The following is a 10,250-nucleotide window of genomic DNA, read 5'->3' as shown; positions in this document are numbered from 1 at the left end:
AGGTGCTCCGGTTTCCTCCCACATCAAAAGATGTGCAGATTAGGTGAATTGGCCATGCTGAATTGCCTGTAGTGTTCAGGGATGTGTAAGATAGGTGCATTACTCTACATTTTCCTGACTAATAGCATAGGGGAATGGGTCTGGTTGGATACACTTTGGAGGGTCAGTGTGGACCTGTGGGGCTGAAGGGCCTGTTTCCACACTGTAGGCATTCTACGTTTTCAAATCAGATGAAACAGAATGAAGCAGTTTATAAAAATATACAAAAAACCCCACTTTCATTGTACTGGCTTTACAATGCAGCGTATTGTTGAAGCAATCTTGTGGGATAATCCAACTTTCAATACAGCTTGGACGTGGTCATGAAAAATAATTAAAAATCAAGGTTAAGCCTAAAATAATTTCATAATTTAAATTGTTTTACACATATAATAACAGTTCCATTTCTAGATAAGTAATGTTGGGTTTGTAAAGTATTTCTAAATCTAATGGAGAATAAACAGTCAGAAAGTTATCAGTCACAGATGTGTTATGTTGAATCTATTCTGATAGAGAGCTCAATAGAACCAGATTTAATTGTTCTAAAACCTGACAATTTGGTATCTAAAATGATGATTGAAAGTGAAATCATTAAAATGATAGAATGAAACATGACTGGTATAAAGTGAGCATTCTATCCTAATTTGAAACATTACTGAGAGTCCAGTAGCAATTCCAGTTATTAATCTTTATAAAGCATACACATACTTGGTTAACTATCATTCAAAAATATGAAAGCTACAGTGATAATGATAGATATTTATATATAGACAAAAGCAATTCTTCTTGTAGGAAAAACATGAGTCTCTTTAAGAAGCAGCAGAGATTTACCAGAAATGTTCAAGGAATGAGGGATTTTAACTATAACCTGGCCCTGTTTTTCTTGAAGCAAGCAATATAGAAAGAAGATTTGATGGAGGGTGTATAAAACTATTGCAGTTTAGATAAGGTATCCCAAAAACAGCTTTTCCTCTCAGATGATAATACTTTGGATGGACAGATTTAAGATTTTGGGTAAGAAGCTCAGGGAAGATGTGAGAAAAATCTTTTATTCTTCAGCAAGTGTTAATGATCTGGAATTCATATCTACAAGGGTGCTGAACAAAGATGATGAACGACCTCAAAAAGAAACTGGATGGTTATTTAATGAAAAAGTCTGCAGGACTAATGTTGGTCATCACTCTGTCCATCTTACCAGATGGAAAGCACTGAAACAATTATTATTTTTACAAGGTTATTGCCTAGTATCCCAGGGATACATACAAAATATGCAATGCCATTTGCCTCAGAATACATTCAAACATCTGGGATAACTGTCTAAAACAAGATCTAAGTGCTTACATGAGCTTAATGTCTGTTTTAGAGCCCTAAGGGAAATTGGGCTGCCATGAGCAGAGTCAGAACTCATTCGGCTGATGTTCTGGAGAAGGATGGTCACCCAGTATCACAATATTTGAAGAGACACAACAGTATTTAAGATTATAGCATAAACTTAAACATAAAACTGTTAGTAGGTAAAAGAATTAATTAATTGTTGATGCTCACCTAATCATGGAGCTGTCCCATTTCCTGTGATAAGACATATAAGATATAAAATTTCTCACATGATATGACTTTAATTACAAAATAATCCACAATCAGAAATTATGCATGTTTGCCTAGTTACATTCCTCCTATGTGCATTTTTGGAGATGGTTACCTGCTGTGATCACAGAGATATTCAATCTGAATTAGACTACAATAACATCTATAATTTACAGACATCTCCCTTGTTTTTCCTGATGGTAAAACACGTGTTTATGGATAAAGAGAATTTATACCCATTGTTAGTATAATTTAAATTGGTGTGTGCATATAAGTGGGAATTGAAATGCACGTCAATGTTTATATTTTGGCTTCAATGCAATTCATTCTAACAACTAACCATTAGTTTTTTTGTTTCTAACTCAGTTTACATACTGACATTCAAATTTTGGACATCTTCCTTTAACAACCATTTTGGGATTATCTTTTTTTTAATCTTTAAGCATCAGCCATGGGCAATTGGGTAGTGCTTTCTTGCCTCTGAATCGATAGACTGTTGGTTTGAATCCCAGTTCAGAAGCTTGAATACAGGATAGAAGTTGGCACTCCCAATATAGTACGTAGGAAATGCTGCACTGTCAGAAACATCATCTTTTAGTTGCTTTGTAAATCTAGGCCTCAATTGCTTTCTGTGAAGAAAGATTCTTTGGCACTGTTCAAGCAAAGCAGGGGAGTTCAACATTAATCCTTTGACCAATATGTACAAACGGATGATTTTATGAATTATTAATAATATGATGATTTTATTAATTACTTTGTTGATGTTTGTGAAACCTTGCTACATATAATTTAATTGCTATGTTGCACTTCAAAAGTGCTTTACATATTATGAAACGTCCTGAGGTTGTGAAAGATGTTATATAAATTCAGGCCTTTCTTAAAACTAGTTATTTAAAAATTAGAAATTTAATTCATGAAGTGTTCATATTTTTAACTTTGTAAGGCCAGTTGACTTATAGCAAACCTTGGTATTTTTGTAAAATGCTATTATGTTGGACAGACATCTGATCTACTCCTATAGGGAGTAGCAACTTGTACTTATGTATCACTACCCATATAGGAAAACCTTTTCAAGGTCTTTCACCTGAGTGCACTTTGATTTACATATGAACCAAGAGGAAATATGAGTGAATTAAAACTTGGTTAAGGACTGAAGGCTACTTACTCAATTGGGGTCTCACACACAAACTGAGGGACCGATTGGAACCCCATGCCATCTCTTCGGGAAGACCAATTGAATTGAGAGTGATCAGACACTTTATAGGCCAGAGTGCACCTTCCCTGGGATCAAGGACCCTGGAGGCAGTGGCCGCTGCTAGAATGGCACTCACCTACTTGTTTCAGTGCTTTCCATCTGGTAAGATGGACAGAGTGATGACCAACATTAGTCCTGTAGACCTTTTCATTAAGTGACCATCCAGTTTCCTTTTGAGGTCATTCATCATCTTTGTTCAGCACCCTTGTAGGTGAATTGGCCATGCTAAATTGCCCGTAGTGTTAGGTGAAGGGTAAATGTAGGGGAATGGGTCTGGGTGGGTTGCTCTTCAAAGGGTCGGTGTGGACTTGTTGGGCCGAAGGGCCTGTTTCCACACTGTAAGTAATCTAATCTAATCTAATCTCACCTGAGGCCAAGGATCATGGATGGATCCAGGCACAGGTGAATGACATCAGGAGCAGATGCATGTGTTCAGGGTCGCAGGTGGGGGTTATCAGAGATGTCAGCTGCAATGGTTGGGATTGAGTCCCTTTCCTGATGCCAGTTCCTCAATTATGCACTGAATGTCTTTGAACAAGGTGGGCCTTGTTCAGGGTTATGTGGTTGGCTCCAGGAATATGCCCAGAGTTGGCAACCCCTACTCTGCACAGGAAATTTTAAACTACCAGTTTGATAAGTGGCTTGGGATCAAATATGCCCATTATCAGGCTTGGGTGATGTTCAGCACTGTGAGGTGACATTGAGGGAGAATGGAAATGAGATGATGACAGATGATTCAATATAAACTTGTATAAACTACACAAGCAGAGGAGCTCAGATCCAAGTAACCAACCGAGGAATTATCTAGCTGGTATTTCTGAAAATGCAATGCTTGGATTCTTTTGTAGTGATATTACTAAATAGTGCTTTCACAATGCAAAAGTAATAATACACAATACTTTTCTCAAGCCATTTTCAACAGCTGTTATACGTTATTTAAACTGTGTGTAGATACTTGACAGGTTGGACTATATTCAATCTTCCAGAGGAAATTTTAACAGCACTTTATGAAGATTTCCTGGCACAATTTACTAACGATAGATGATTTGAAGTGCAAAGGATTATTTGGCAAAGTACGCTTCCCCTTTCTTCGCAGAAGTTAACCAAAATAGAATTTATGTTTACTTCACATAGTAACTTGTCCATCAGTACATAAGTAACATATCAGCACATGTTGGGTAGCTACATTAATGCAAATGCTATAATTTTGAACATAATACAAGGAGACATCATTACTGTTGAAGTAGAGACAACAGAATTTGATGTCATATTGTTAAGCAATGTGTTACTTTAAAAAAATTAACTCACCAGAGTTCACATTGTGTTTGAGTTAGTCAAGTGTTTTGATGCATTTATGTGGCATTCCACTTACTGCATTTTTAGCAAAGATATTGAAGTTGGCTGGCCCCCTTTTTCAGAGCATGAACAAATAAGTCTCGCAAAGGTCTGTTGACGTGTTATTTGCTGGTGTTATTCATTGCATTTTAAAAATTTGGCTTTAGGATCGGGGCACTTCTGGCTAGACTACATTTATTGCTCTTGCCTTGATAACCCAGGGGAGGTGGAGGTTTGTGAAGGCAGAGCTTTAAACAACAACAAATTAGATTTATATAGATGCATTATGGACTAAAATATCCCAAGGGTCTTTGCAGCAACACTTGACATGGAATCACAAACAGAGATGTTGTGTAGAATCTTGCTAAGTAGCTGAAAGTCTCACTTACCGCTGGCAGGCGATTGAGAGAACCACACTGTCTTTTCTCGGAAAAGTCTACCCAACCACAAGCCAATCAGCCAGTGCTGAGGCTATCAGCAAGTCTTCCCTTAGAATCAAGAGTCCAGGGTTGGACTTCTCACCTGCACGGTGCAGTAAACCAGTCAGAAGCCAGCAGCTCACCAGTGTCACAATAGAGTGTGTGCCATAAGGTAGAGTTCTAGAACCCCAGGATTGCAATGTCACCAGGTTACAAATATGTAATTTTGAGAGGGATGAATTTAGCATCATAGGATTACAGGGAGTTGGATCAGTAGCAAGGACAAGGAGGTGGTTCTCAATCAGCTATTGAATACCTCTGATTGAAGGCCCTCGAGGATTGAGCAGCTTGCTTGATTTGCACACCATCCTGCATCTTCAGTAAGCACTCTTTTTACCACCGATGCACACTGAACCACAGTGTGTACCATCTGCAAGACTCACTGCAGCAATTCACCAAGGCTCCTTTGACAGCATCTTCTAAACCTGCAACTACTATCACCTAGAAGGTTAAGAGGAACTGATGTATGGGAACGCAATACCCACAAGTTCCCCTCCATGTCACATACCACTCCAACTTAGGACTGTTTCTTGACTGTCATTGTGTCAAGATCTTGGAATTCCTTTCTGAACAGCACTGTGGATATTCTTACATCCCAAAGTTTAGAGGAGTCCAAGAAGGTAGCTCACCACCAACTTCTCAAGGGCAAATGGGTGTGGGCAATAAATACTGGCCTAGTCCACATCCTATATCAAAGAAAGGTGTCAGGTTATCTGCAGCTGGCTTAATAATACTTGTAGCAGGATGACCCTTAAGTGGGGGTCTCTGCTATTGAACAGCCTATATTAAGACAGTTTAAAAATAAGGGGTAGGCCATTTAGAACAGAGTTGAGGAGAATATTCTTCACCCAGAGAGTGGAGGATATAGGGAATGCTGTGCCCCAGAAAGCAGTGGAGGCCAAGTCTCTGGATACTTTCAAGAAAGAGATGGATAGAGCTCTTAAAGATAATGGAATCAAGGGTTATGGGAATAAGGCAGGAACAGGATACTGATTGTGGATGATCAGCCATGATCATAATGAATGACGGTGCTGGCTCGAAGGGCCGAATGGCCTACTCCTGCACCTACTATGTATTGTCTATTGTCTATTAGTGACGTAGTGGGAAAGTTGACCATGCCCCTTCCCCATATTTCCAGTGGTGATGGCAGCATTCAGGAACTTACCTAATTAAATGTCCTTTCCAATTCAGAGAAATGGAGTGGTTTAGGGAAGGAATAGTTTTGGATCTAGGCAGCAGTGACTGCCAAAGCGGTGAAAATCAGGGATGTGTGAGAAGTCAATATTAGAGGAGACAGAGATTTAAGGAAGGTTTTAGGGCTGGAAGCAGTTAGAGATAGAGAGAGAGTAAAGACAAAAGGAAAACAAGGATTCTTTCTATCTAGATCCCTACAGTCCTTGTACTGATGATGCTCCAGACCAATGTAATGAATGAATGAATGATTTTATTGTCACATGTATTTTACAGTGAAAAATACAGTAAAATACAGTGAAAAGCTTCCACATGATTTTGGTGCCATTTTGAACAGTTTAAGAATAATTTTAGCAATAAAAAGGTATTGCTTAAAGAGAGCCGCCCCCAGCACCGAACTCAACCAATATCAAGGTCACTGTTCCTCAGGCACCATCTTTTGCCTCTGGGCATACCTCGATGATGTCACCTCCACCGATGTAAGAGCTGATACCGGATCCCGTGCTTGCCCCTTCACCATCTGCCTCCTCAACGCGGGTTAATTTGGTGGTTCTTGCAATGTGATTACACCCGGATTGTTAAGCTGCCTTTTCTCCATTCAGGTATCATGCGAAATGCTGTATGCTTCCAGTATTTCCTGTTCAGGTTTTTAGATGTTTAACACAGCATCTCAGAAAGCTGTAGCCCAATTTGGCAAAGTGTACAAGATCTCAGCTTGAGATTGAAAGCATTGATGGTCCTAATTGTGAATAATAAATCCACTGTGAGAGGTCATCTGCTAGAGGTTAGGGAAAAGAAGGGGGAGAATTGTCATCCCTTTGGAAAGGTCAGCTTATAAAGACACATTAAACAGGGAAGTGATATTTGAAAGATCAGATAACCGTGAAATAGAAGAAGGTGATAAGAGGAAAGTTTAAGATTTTATCAGTATAATATATATGAAAAAAGTTAAGTATAATATATGTTCATGATGAAGGGTTACATGTGGCAATATAACTATGTTCATTATATGGAAATAAATATTAATATCAAACGTTAATGGGAAGTTTTAGAATTTTTAGGAAGTGTAATACAAACACAGACTACATCATCTCATTTTCATTAGGTACATGCTCCAATTTTCAATAAATTCATTCAGGAAGGTTAAGAGGAGGTTTTGTTTTTTGATATGATTCACTTTGTACTGTCTGTGATAGTGCTAGGCTATAAACCTATAACATATTTGAAGAGAGAGGCTGTGTTCTTCATTTAGATGCCTTTCCTAAAAGATTGAAATGTAAGAACTCAAAGAAGCAATGCTATCAAGATTTATCACAAACAAGGTATTTTCCATGCCAGCAGCCTGCTAATCTGCCTGGGGCATTATCACAACTTAGTTTAAGGTAGCAAGACAGGTTGGAAGGGCAATTAATATAGTTTAGGTGATCTTGGCTTTCAGTGGAATTATGAAGTATAAACACAGAAAATAGGAGCAGGAGGCTATTTGGCCCTTCAAGGCAGGCCCTGTGGTCCAACATTTCAACTCCCCCTCCCACTCAGCCAAGGACATGGAGGTCCTGGGCCTCCTTCACCACCGGCCCCTCACCACCCGACGCCTGGAGGAAGAACGCCTCATCTTCTGCCTCAGAACACTTCAACCCCAGGGCATCAATATGGATTCCACCAGTTTCCTCATTTCCCCTTCCCCCACCTCACCCCAGTTCCAAACTTCCAGCTCAGCACTGTCCCCATGACTTATCCTACCTGCCTATCTTCCTTTCCACCTATTCACTCCACCCTCCTCCCTGACCTAATTTTACTGCTCCTCGGATGCTGCCTGAACTGCTGTGCTTTTCCAGCACCACTCTAATCTAGAAATTGGCCCTTCAAACCTGCTCTGCCATTCAATCTGATCTTGAATGATCATCTAAATCAGTACCCTGTTCCCACTTTCTCCCAATCCCCTTGCTCCCTTTAGCCCTAAGAACTATAGCTCTTTGCAAGCATTCGATGTTTTGGGCACAGTTGCTTTCTGTGGCAGTGAATTGCACAATTTCACCATTCTCTGGGTGAAGAAATTTCTGCTCATCTCAGTCCTAAATGGCCTATCTCTTAGACTGTGACCCCTAGTTCTGGCTTCCCTGGTCATTGGAAACATCCTTCCTGTTTTTACCCTGCCTTGTCCTGTTAGAATTTTATAAGTTTCAATGAGACTCCCTTCATTCTTTGAAATTCCAGTGATTATAGTCTTAACTGAGCCAATTTATTTTCATATATCAGTCCTACCAGCCCAGGAGTCAGTCAGGTAAACCTTTGTTACACTCCCTCCATATCCAGAACATCACTCCTCAGATAAGGAGGCCAAAAGAGCAGACAATATTCCAGGTATGGTCTTAGCAAACCCTGTACAAGTGCAGCAAGATATCCCTGCTCCTGTATTTGAGTTTTCTCATTATGAAGGCCAACTTTACCGCCTGCTGCACCTACCTGCTTACTTTCAGCAACTGGTGTACAAGGACACCCAGGGCTCATTTCGCCTCATCCTTTCCCAAACTATTCACATCCTGATAATAATCTGCCTTCCTACTTTTGTTACCAAAATGGATAACCTCACATTTATCCACATTATACTTAATCTGCTATGTATATGCCCACTCATTCAACTTACCCAAATCACAATGAAACATCTCTTCATCATCTTCACATTTCACTCCCAATCCACCGTTGTATTGTTTGAAAACTAAGAGATATTATGTTTAGATCCTTCATCTAAATCACTCATATATTTTGTGAATAGCTGGGGTCCCAGTATTGATCTCTGCAGTAACCCTACTAGTCACTGGCTGCCACTGAGAAAACGATATGTGTATTCCTACTGTTTAATTCCTATCTGCCAACCAATTGCAATCCAGTTCAGTACATGACTTCCAATCCCATGGATTTTAATTTTACTCATGCTAATCTTTCATGTGGGACCTTACTGGAAACCTTCTCAAAACCCAAGTAGACCACATCCACTGGCTCCCCTTATCAATTCTACAAGGTACATCCCAAAAAATTGCAATAGATTTGTCAAGCATGATTTCCCTTTCATATATCTATGCCAGCTCTATAAATGTTGTTTTCCAAGTACTCTGCTATTTAATCTTTCATAATGGGCTCTAGCATTATCTCTATTATCAATGTCAGGCTAACTGGTCTGTAATTTTTTGTTTTCTCCCGACCTTCTTTTTCAAATAGCGGGTTTATATTAGGTACCCTCTAATCCATGAGAAATGGGGGAATAAAATAAGAAATTATGATTAAAAAAATGCGTAAAACACTGATTCATCTTCAACTGTGGCATTCAGTCTAGGTTTGACCAGGCATGAAAGTTCTGTAATTGAGGCATTGAAAAAATAATAATGTTCAGGTTTACAGGGAGAAGTTGAGAGAATGGCAAAAACAGAAATGCCCATACAGAGCCACGATGGGCTGAATGGTCTTCCTCTGAACTATAACAGTTGTGTGATTGTATTCTATGTGTTCCTTCAGTACCTGGATTGATAACTACAATGCTAAAGATTTTCCAAGTTATTACCTGGGTTGATACTTCTCAAACTTTAGCTCTTATGTGGATTAGCCATGTGAGGTTAAGCAGACAGGGTGGGTCTGGCTGGGATGCCTGTCAGAGGGTTAGAACATAGAACATAGAAAAATACAGCGCAGTACAGGCCCTTTGGCCCTCGATGTTGCGCCGATCCAAGCCCACCTAACCTACACTCGCCCACTATCCTCCATATGCCTATCCAATGCCCGTTTAACTGCCCATAAAGAGGGAGAGTCCACCACTGCTACTGGCAGGGCATTCCATGAACTCACGACTCGCTGAGTAAAGAATCTACCCCTAACATCTGTCCTATACCTACCACCCTTTAATTTAAAGCTATGCCCCCTCGTAATAGCTGACCCCATACGTGGAAAAAGGTTCTCATGGTCAACCCTATCTAAACCCCTAATCATCTTGTACACCTCCATCAAGTCACCCCTAAACCTTCTTTTCTCCAATGAAAACAGCCTCAAGTGCCTCAGCCTTTCCTCAGACTTGGTTGGTGCAGACTTGGTGGGCCAACTGGCCTCTTTCTGCACTGTAGGGAATTCTATGGTTCTAAGAACTATATCTAATTCCCTCTGCTTTGGAGTAGTCCAAAATTAAAAGCCATAAATGTAAGACATGGACACTAATAAATCTAATTTTTAAAAAATATCAGAAGAAACTTCTTTAGCGAGAGATTGGTGAGAATGTAGAACTCAACACGTGTAGTTGAGGCAAATGTATAACTGCATTTAAGGTGAAGTTGGATAATGGCATGGAATAGAACATTATGGGATTGTGAAATAGGAAAGAG

Source organism: Chiloscyllium plagiosum, chromosome 16 (assembly GCF_004010195.1).
Source record: "Chiloscyllium plagiosum isolate BGI_BamShark_2017 chromosome 16, ASM401019v2, whole genome shotgun sequence".
NCBI classification, from domain to species: Eukaryota; Metazoa; Chordata; class Chondrichthyes; order Orectolobiformes; family Hemiscylliidae; genus Chiloscyllium; species Chiloscyllium plagiosum.
The sequence above is the reverse complement of the archived record's forward strand: the minus strand, read 5'-3'. Positions refer to the sequence as shown.